We start from the raw sequence: 10775 nt of genomic DNA on the forward strand, positions 1-10775 counted from the left end.
AAACACCACAGGCTGGAGCTAGTGCACACCCAAACACATCTCCTGCCATTGCAAACGCCCTGTGCTCACTCTGAGCACAGGCCATGAGCTCCGATGGGTGGCGGCAGTATCAGTGGTGATGAGCCCTGTCCAGCTGGTTTTGCTTCCCACCCTGACCAGCACAGCCAGCGCAGAGTCAGGAGTCAACCTGTAGCCTCAGTGCCCCACAGCCCACTCGCTCTGCAGAGCAGCAGTGCCAGCCCAGGGCCCTGCAGGGAGCACAGGGGAGGATGCAGGAATGGCTGGCCAGGCCATCATGGACACATTCCTCTGGGGAAAGGCTGTCTGGGGAGCAGGGACATCCCAGGAAAAGAGGAGGGCAGCATTCACAGAGAGAAAATGAGAACAAGAAACAGGTTTCTCTGTGCACGAGCTCAGGGCAGGCAGCTCTGTCGCTGGGGCAGCAGGAGCTGCCAGAGGGGCTGCAGGGCCAGGGCTCTCGTGCTGTTCTGGACAGCAGGATGGGCATGGAGGGTCTGCAGGCAGAGAGGGAGGGGGATCTGCTGGACACAAGAGCAGGGCAGACAGAGTGACTGGCGTCATTGCGGGGCTGCCTCCCCTTTGCTGGAGAGCTGCTCCCCTTGTCCTGGGGCCTGCCCTGAGTTACGCTGTTGACATGCCTGTGCCTTGGCCTGCACCTCTCGGGTGCTGACCTGACCCTGTCCCCGTCCTGCTGACCTGACTCCCCATCTATACCTCGGAACTGCCCCCTCACTACAGGCAAGAAAGCCTTGGCAAGGGAAGCTGGGATCCGAGCAGATCCCAGAGAAGGATGTAGGTACAAAAGGTGACCGTATATCCCCACAGCAACTCTAGCCTGAGAGCCAATTCAAAGGTGTGAGGAGGGCTTCAGATTTCAGCCCCTACCCACGTAACACGGCCCACAAACTCTTAGCTGAATGAAAAAGTGAGGGCAGCCACTTGGGGTCTGATTTGATGATGCACAGTTACGAGAGCAAGTGTTTCTGTATCCCAGCTCAAGTGTTTAAGCACCATTTGCCTCTGGGTTCCTGCTACAAAGAGGATGCTGTCGGGAGCAGCAAGTGCCCTTGTCCAGCCCCACGCTCCCTCATCTCCTCTACCTCTGAGCTGGTGTCCTGCTGCCTGGCTGGGGCTGGATCCCTGACATGATGAGAGGTGGGGATGGCCAGGGAGCTCCTGCCTGCAGAGCTGGTCCCCACGGTGCCAGGAGAGGGGCCATGGGATGGGATTGAGGGGGCAGCAGGCCAGACAGGGGCAGGGGTGGGCAGGAATGCAGCAGGGGCCTCATGGAGGGGGCGCAGCCGGTGCTGCTGCAGCGCAGCGGCTGTCGCCTTTGCCTCCCTCCCAAAAGGTCCCACACGGCCCCCAGGCAGGAACAGGCTGTTTCCCCGTCCCCATGCTGCGCTCCCAGCAGGATGGGACATGCAAGGAGGGACTTGGCCTGCCCCATGCTCAGGGCCAGCTTCCCAGGGCTGGCACAGCTTGGCATGGGGCACCTCCAGCTCCTCGGCCTATGCTACGGCATGGCTGGCACATGGATGAGAGCTCCTCGGGCAGGGCAGAGTGAACCTGGCTGGGGCAGCATGAGGGGTAAGATGGTTAAGGAAGGGGAGGTAAGAGGGGTAAGAAAACTCCCTCTGGCACCCCAAGAGGCTCCATCTGCCTATTCCACCCTGCCCTATGCTCCCCTCCCGCTGGACAAAGTGGAGCTCAGCATTGCCTGGGGACTCTCCTTGCCATGGGGAGCAGAGGGAGGGCCTTCACCAGCCCCACACTGCCTTTTCCACCCCCAGCCTTTGCGCTTGCATGTGCCCAATTGCCTTCACCACTGGAAGCCCATGAAAATGCCGGCGCTCCTGCCCTCGAGCTTGCATACAGCCTGAACCTGGAGCCTGGCTGCCCACAAAGGCATCACCTGTCCAGTGCACCGCCAGGGTGACTTGGGAGAGGGCAGATCCCCTCTGCCTCATTGGGGCTGGGCATGAGGCCGGGACTGGGCACAGTTTTTTCCTGAGGAGCTCCCTGAGTAGCTGCCCCAGGTGACCTTCCACTTCTGCCCTGGCAGCAGCACCCATGCTCAGGGTGCTGGGGGGGAAGTACACAGAGGGTGGAAGGGGGACAGGCTGCCCAGGGGGAGCATTGAGACCTTGTCCGTTCACATAGGTCTGGAGTGAGGAAAGCCAGAACTCAGCTGGAGATGGAACCAGAGACCTCACGCATGGAAAGGGCTGGAGCATTATTCAATGATTATGAAATGATTCCCCAGAGTCTGGGGGATCCAAGCACCCGGCCCCTGCCCAGTCCAGGCTGGGGCCCCCACGGCTGTTAGCAGACAGCCGTGCTCCCAGATCTCCTGGGGTCTGGTGCAGAAGAGTGACCACGCAAGGCTGGCCTTTTCCCCTCCATCGGGATATGGAGAGCTGCAGGAGGACGGAGCTGGCCATGCACCACCCCACAGCTGGGGTGAGCAGCCAGCAGTGGAAAGGGGCCATGTGAGGGGCTGGTCCAGGATGATGGCTGTGGGGCAGCTTCCCCAGTGTGTCCATGCAACACAGGGAACACCCAGGGCTCTTCTCTTCTGCACCCTCCATGTCCTGGTGCCTCTCCCAGGAGACCTGCATTTGCCTGCAAGCACACTGGTGGGTGCTCCCACACTGTTGTTCACACACAGGAGCTGCCTGCTGGCGTTTTGCCTCTCCCAGGCCCTTTCCAGCCCATCTCAGCAAATCCCCAGCTCTCCCCACCTCCCCTGCCCTCTCCCCAGACCACCCAGCAGAGCAGCCCAGGCTGAGGGTGGCCCCACAGCAGTGCCCACCGCAGGTGGCTGCAGAGCTCTGGGCACTTGCACCACAGCCCCAGCCCCTGTCCAGGACAGCCCCAGAGTCCTGGTCCCGGGGCTGCTCAGGCAGATCCTGCTGCCCTGGCAACAGAAACGCCTGCCCCAAGCCGGTGCACACAGGAAAGGGTTTCTCTTTGTGTTCCTCCCCTCCACACACATGCCCTGGATGTTCCTGCTCTCCAGAGAGCCTTTCGCCGGGTGAGTATGTCCATGCTGGTCTGGCCAGTCATTCCTGCACCCCTCCCCTGTGCTCCCCACAGGGCTCCAGGCTGGTGGTGCTGCTCTGCAAAGCGAGCGGGCTGTGGGGCCACAGGGTGACTCTGCACTGGCTGTGCTGCTCAGGGCAGACCCAGCTGGACCAGCACCATTGTGCCTGACCACCCCCTCCCAGGCTCTGTGGCTGTGGACGATGCTTGAAGCAAACACAGGGCATTTCAAATGGCTCTGGAGGTGTTCACATGTGTCATTTGGCAGAATGAATGTGGGCTTTTTTTCTTTTTAGATAACATGAACCGCTCTTGCGGATTCCTTCCCTGTGCCTGCTGGGTCCCCACTGCTTCTCCTGAGGTTTCTGAGCTCTCACTCAGTGCATTCTTTGGTTTAGCCCTTTACCTTTGGGGGACTCCACTTGGTTTTGGGAGTCTCCACTCACTTACAGCTGACTCCAGCCCTCCTGCCCAAACACATCACCCTATGAGCTCATGCCCCTTAGCCCATGGAAAACCCAAGCACAGCAAAGGGCCTTTTTGGTGCAACTCCCTGAGCACATTCTTGGCTCCAGCTTGGGAAGAAGAGCCCAACCTTCAGGCACAGTCCTCAGGAAATCCCCTTTTATTACAGACATGCTGTCTGGGAGGCCAGCCCGGACACAGTGCTATGCAGATTTACGGAAGGCTTCTGGCCAGTCAGATGGGCTTTGTGCTGCTGGAGAAGAGGGATGATTTCAACCATTTACGAACATAGTTATCACAGATAGAATGCCCAAAGCACAAGAGTTGCCCAGGTAAATTGGAAATCGCTTGTGAGGAGAGATGGGCAGCTTATTGCTGCTGAATTAGTAGCAGTTGAACCAGTTTCTTTAGTGCATCCTGGAGCTCCTTGTTCCTCATGCTGTAGATGAGAGGGTTCACTGCTGGAGGCACCACTGCGTACAGAACAGCCACCACCAGATCCAGAACTGGGGAGGAGAGGGAGGGGGGTTTCAGGTAGGCAAACATTGCAGTGCTGATAAGCAGGGAGACCACGGCCAGGTGAGGCAGGCACATGGAGAAGGCTTTGTGCCAGCCCTGCTCAGAGGGGATCCTCAGCACAACTGTGAAGATCTGCACATAGGACAGCACAATGAAAACAAAACACCCAAAGCCTAAACAAAGACTAACTACAACAAGCCCAAGTTCCCTGAGGTAGGTGTCTGAGCAGGAGAGCTTGAGGATCTGGGGAATTTCACAGAAGAACTGCTCCACAACATTGCCTTGGCAGAGTGGTATGGAAAATGTGTTAGCAGTGTGCAGGAGACCATCGAGAAAACCACTGGCCCAGGCAGCTGCAGCCATTTTGACACAAGCTCTGCTGCTCATGATGGTCCCATAGTGCAGGGGTCTGCAGATGGCCACATAGCGGTCATAGGCCATGACAGTGAGAACAGAAAACTCAGTTGCTAAGAGAAAGTAGAAATGAAAAACCTGTGCAGCACATTCCCAGTAGGAAATGGACCTGGTGCTGCTCAGGGAATTGGCCATGGATTTGGGGACAGTGGTGGAGATGGTGCCAAGGTTGAGGAGGGAGAGGTTGAGGAGGAAGAAGTACATGGGGGTGTGGAGGTGGTGGTCGCAGGCTATGGCTGTGATGATGAGGCCATTGCCCAGGAGGGCAGCCAGGTAGATGCCCAGGAAGAGCCAGAAGTGCAAGAGCTGCAGCTGCCGCGTATCTGCAAATGCCTGGAGGAGGAACTCATTGAAGGAGCTGCTGTTGGACATTTGCTGACGCTGGGCATGGGGGCCTGTGCAAGGAGGAAAAGACAGGCACAAATTAGAGCAGTCTTCTGGGAGACAAATCCTTTGCCTTCCGCACAGAACCTCCCACTTTTCCTCTCTCCTTTACCTTCGTTCAGTTCCCTGGCTGGAGCTCCAGTTTGTGCTGGCTGAGTGTGCCATGCAGAGCAGGGGCTTCTGCTAACGATTTCCAGAGGAGTCAGTGCTGCTCTGCTGGGGGGTGTAAATGGAGGAAGGTGACAACCATTTCCAGTTCTTTGGTGGGGATAGGAGGGGGTTGGGCTCCATGAGCTGAGCTAAGGAGTCTCAGTCCGGTGACCCAGTGAGAATATTCTCTGTTTACCAGAAGGAGAGAGGAATATAGCACTTGGACCAACCAATAAACCCCTACAATGGAAGAAGGCTCAGGGGAGATGGGCAAGGGTGATGTGCTCATGAAGCTCAGGGGATAAGGTAGGGTGTGACTGACCACAGCTGTTGCACAGAAAGCTGACTTTATCTCAACGCAAAGGAGACCAGGACTGGAAGGTAACCGTGGTTTTAGATAAACAGCTATGTCAGTTGAGTGGATCAAGTGACTGCAGCCCAACTGAGTGGATCAGCTGGTGTCAATGTTTATCCCCGAGTCCATCAAAGGAGTGTGAATGTCTCCCTCAGTTAGCCAGACCAGCATGGGGGGGAGTGTATTCGTGGCTCAGCCCAACATGGAATATAAAAACTGAACAACTAACAAAAGAACCTGGCAGAGAGCAATGTGACTGACCTGGTTCCATTGCATGTCTTCCTTCCCGGCAACTGGGGATGCCCAGCATTGTGATGGTGAGCACAGGATAGAGATCAGTAATGGGGATCACACTGGTATTGTGATTGAACTGATACTGCAATTGCTCTATTTTGCTAAGTGTAACTCACACTTGTATTGTGATTTCAGTCTATTGCTGTGTCACTCTGCTAAATCAAAAATCCTGTGTAACGTCCAATATCTTCAAAGAAGTAAATGTTGATATTAAACATTACACCGTCCATGTGTGGAATAGCTAAAAGAACCTGGTCAGGGAGGATTGGACTCTGACAAGCTCTCCTGCCAGCTGTCTTGGAAAGGGAAGATCCTTGTGAGGCATTCACCTCCCCCAGCCTTGCCCTCCTGAACACAGGTGTTTGTATCTGAAGCAGCCACACCAGCTCCCATTCTAGCAAGGCAGGGAAACTCTCACATGAAGGCAGCGGGTGCCCGACCCTTTCGGGATGTCTCCATTCCAATGCAATAGACCCTCTCCTCACACCAATATACCATCTGCTCATCAGCAGAGACACAGAGGACTGGCTCAGAGGAAGGTGTCTGCGTCACAGGGACTGACCATCACTTGCCCAAATGCTTCCTGCCACAGTGATTCCTTTTGCAGTTCCCTCTCATTCCCTGCCCATCTCGCTGCCTGGAGCTCCCCCTGCTGGCAGCTCCTTCTCTATCCCAATGTCTTTTCCCTGACAGTGCTCACAGACCCCATCCCACCCTCTGCATGCTCTGTTCTGCCCAACAGAAACCTACCAGGACAGGGCGCTGGGCGGAGGCATTGCTGTGCTCAAAGGTCCTGAGGAGCAGGTTAGAAAAACCCTGACAAGGCCACAAAAGTGATGCTGGTGCTGTCTGTAGGCTGAGGAGGGGTTGAAGGGGTTTGCTGAGCTTTCTCACAGACCTAGTGATCTCTGAGAGGGAAGGTTTGAGAGTCTCAGTTCCTTCCCAAAGCACAAAACACTTTCCTTTTTCCCCCTCCCCACATTAAGGAACTCAAAGCACACAGCCTAGAAGGAAAGCTCCTTCCCTTTCAAGTATCCCCTGCCTTGACCTTCCTTTTCAAAAGTGCCCTCCAGAAATGTCCTCAGGGTGAGCTGGAGCTGTGAGCAGCCCTGACCCACGCACCACCCTCTCCACAGCACACTCAACCTGCCCTGACGGGCTCTCTCCTCCCACCCAGAGCTTCTCCCCACAACACTGTGGGGAGTTTGCTGGGCAGGCTGAGTACTGACCCTCGCAGGCAGCAGACTCACTGCCTGGGACACACAGCACCCTGGGGTGCAGGAACACTGCTCTGAATGACAGCCCTGGCTAGACCTGTGGCACACCCTGGCTTCACACCCATGCAGCTCTCCCTGGCAGAAGGCAGCAGGACACCCTGTCCCTGGCATGCTGTGGCAGGGAATCCCCTCCTGCACTCTGGAGAAGCCAGGAGAGCACGCCTTAAGAAAACTCTCCATTATGGGCTGGGTTTAGAAGACCCCTCCAGCAACAGCAGTAGCATTGCCCTGCAGCCAGAGGCTTACCGTGCAAAGGGCTGTGAAGATTCCTCCCACAAGGAGCTCTCCTCTGGCCTCCCACTCCACACTCCCTTTCACTTCTCTCTGCCTTCTCTCATGGATGTCAGCAAGAGCAGGCAGTGCCCACAGCCCTGCTGCTCTTGACAGGGGAGCTGCTCCTGCAAAGAGTTGTCTCCCAGCAGGGCTGCCACGTTGCCAGGAGCTCTCTCTCCATCCCAGGAGCCTGCCTCTGCTCAGCAACAGAGGTCCAGCTGAAGGCGTGAATTTCTCTCTCCCTTGTGCTTCCTCCTCCTCAGACACGGTCACTGAAGTAGACTGAACTAATCACCTATGGGCCTTTTCTAAAGAGTGGAGAGAGACCCATTCCAGCATTGCAATTTGTCTCATCAGAGGATGGTCATCTAGGACACATGCAAATGTCCCACTCTGGAAGACCCTATTCCCATCTCTTAACTAGGCAGGACACCTGGAAAAGGGGCAAGAAGGGTTTTCAGTTATCCATGGCTCAGGTATTCATTCAGACACGTCAGTCTGTGCTTCTCCTGCTGGTTTAGAAGCCCCTGGGATGGAGTGGGATTCAGAGCCCTTCTGTGCACTCCACAAACACACAGGACGTGGGATTCCCCTTTCACAACCTGGACTGTGCACAACAAAGATGCCGGCCTGCGAGCTCCCTCTCTAAGCTCCCATGATAATCACTGGAGAGGGAGGGGAGTAGCCAGCTGCCCACACACAAACACGTGGTGACATCTGAAGCGAGAGAGGTTGTCCAAGGCATATGCCAGTGTCTGCTGGCTCTGATGGAGCAACCGTGAGACCCTCGTCCTTCTAGAGCATTAGGTGGTGGCCAGGTGCAGAATCTCCTTGGCCATCTGAAATGACATGAGGTGCCTAATACTGCCAGAGCTCCACACATTAGGAGGCTGAGGCACAAGCAGATCCCTACACTGCAAGCAGTTCATGTCATTCAGTGCAGGCACTAGATTCAGAGATACCTGGGGTGTCAAGCACAACCATATGTCTCCAGCACATACCGCGTGGGACCTGCCTGTGTCCAAACAACTCAATCCCACTTCTGTCTTTAGGTGAAGTCCATGCCCTCGACATCCAAGTGTGCAGCATAGAGCTGCACATCACACCAAGGGCTCTACTCATGACGCTGCACGCTTAACACCTTCTAGCTCTCCTCTCCCTGAACCTCTTCCCACTCCCACATGATATGAACTGGGACTGTGCTAATGATGTCCACAGCATGGCTGCACGGCAGGCTGTGCAGGCCCAAGAACTTTCTCAGGGGCACCTTCTCCTTCCTGGACATCGATTTACCTCCATCAAAGGTGCCAAGGTGCTGCAGAGGCAGCTCAGGCAGCAAACCCCTCTCCTGCCATTCCTGCACAGTCCAGCTCTGTTTCTGCCTGGCCTTGTGCACTGTAGGCCTTGCTCTCTTAGCGGGAACCTCCTTTCAACATTACATATGTTTCACCAGACTGCAGTGCTCTGATGGCATGCTACAAGCTCTTCAGGAGTGACTCTTAGGGCAGATGATGGGGGGGGGATGGCCTCTGTGTAAAGGGGCACCTGGGATTTGTGGAGCTCTTCCAAGGGAAGGACAAGGTGCTGGATGGGAAAAGGTGAGTGAGCATGGGAGTAAGGGTGACCTTGCGATGGGAGTTACAGTTCACCCGATCAGGGCGAGGAAGTGGACGCAGGCTCCTTTAAGCAAGCTGAGGAAGTGTGTGGCACACAGGGCCTGCTGCTTATGGAGGGACTTTAATCCCCCTGGCATGCAGTGGAAGGGCAAAGCGCAGGGTGAAAGCAGTCCAGGAGGTTTCTGCAGAGTGTCAGGGACACCTTCTTAGCACAGCTGCCAGATGGGCTAAGAAGGGTGACGCTCTCCTGCATCTGCTACTCGCAAACAAGGAAGAACTGATCAGGGAGGTGACCATCAGTGGAAACGCTGGCTGCAGGGACCATGAAATAGTGGAGTGCCACATCCTGAAGGCAGGGAGGAAGGACAGCAGCGGAGTACAGACTCGGGACGTCAGAGGAGCAGACTTTGGCCTCTTTGAGGACTGCTGGGGGATCCCATGGGAGTGAGCTCTGAAGGGCACAGGAACTCAGGAAAGCCAGCAGGTCATTAAGAGCAGCACCCACCAAGCATAAAGATGGTCCATACCAATACTCAGTAAAACCAGTGGACATCTCAGCCCAACAGCTGGACTAAACAGTGCATTATAGTCAAGCAAAGTAGGGTTGCTGTTCGGGAGGCCCAAGCTCCTCTAGGATAGACACGTGCAGGGGACGTCAAGGTGTCGCAAAGGAGTGATGCACTTCACTCGCAAGAGGGAAGCAGCACTATGTTTATTGAGGTAAGATAGCAACTTAACAAAGTTCAATTGTAAATAAGAATGATTTAATGAGGTTCGATTGGCAAGATTCACCCAGTTATTTTCTGCATGAAGGACAGGGTCAGATGCACATGCAACGGAGACCCTCCCATTGAGTCATGAGGTTCAGAAAGGACCCCCTTGCTTTCCAAACTTCCTCAGAGAGGAGGCTAGGTGTGGCTGGATCCAATCCTAGTCCCAGACATGGTCAACGGTTAATGCCTAAAGGAGTGTGTGCGACAGACTGGAGAAACCAGCCTTGAGACTCACCAAAGCATCTCAAAATGTGGCCACTCTTTGTGCAGTTTCAACCCACATGACTTTGATCCTGTAAAAATGCCAAGCCCCAAACCAACCCCCAAACCCCAGATTCCTGCATGGATCTGCCCAGTGCAGTGACCTGCCAGTGTAGGGGCACAGAAGTGACTTCTCTAGTTCCCCATTTTAGGTATTTCACTGTCTTTGGCAACATCTGCGGATGTTCCTCAAGCAGTTATCAGAAAAATTTGGAAAATACCTGGGGTGGAGGGAGGTGACTGCTTTCCAGGACATGAGGGGAAATCTCTCTGCTCTCTCCCTGTCTCTGCCATCTCCATGGCAGTGACCTACCGAGCCCCCACATGACACGAGCTGAGGTCACACTGGGATATGCTGCATCACAGGCAGGTCTTCTCGGTGGCATGAGCGGGCGCCCTCACTTCCCCATGAGGCCCAGGCACTGCTTGGCACTACTCATGCGATACCCACAGCTGTCCTTCGTAGTGGTTCTACGGCAAGGAGAGGGGACAGGAGGCAGTGGGGCCATGTTGGGGCCCCTCGCCAGCAGGCAGAGGAGCAGGAGCACATTGGAAAGGAGTTTGGGGTGATGAAACGGGAAGAGCATCCTTCCTCCGTGGCTGAAGATGCAAGCTGAGGGCAAGGGGACAAGCGAGATGGAGGACTGCTGGACGGACACCATCAGCCCAGACCACAGTTCCTTCTTCCCAGCGCTCCTGCAACTCTCCACTGAGGGTAAGGGCTTTGGGAGCTCCTTTCCGAGGTGTCGCACAGAGACTAACTGCAAAAACTGCTGGGAATCCTGGGCTGTTGTGGTGGCTGGACAGGGCTGGGGGCTGCCGCGAGAGTCCTGTCTGAGGGTCCCCTCTGCCTCCAGTAGACAATCTGGCAGCCAGGACTCCTGGGTCCTGGGTCTGCCCTGAGCCACAAGGCTTCTGTGGGACCAGC

This window comes from Apteryx mantelli, chromosome 24 (assembly GCF_036417845.1).
Source record: "Apteryx mantelli isolate bAptMan1 chromosome 24, bAptMan1.hap1, whole genome shotgun sequence".
Lineage (NCBI taxonomy): Eukaryota > Metazoa > Chordata > Aves > Apterygiformes > Apterygidae > Apteryx > Apteryx mantelli.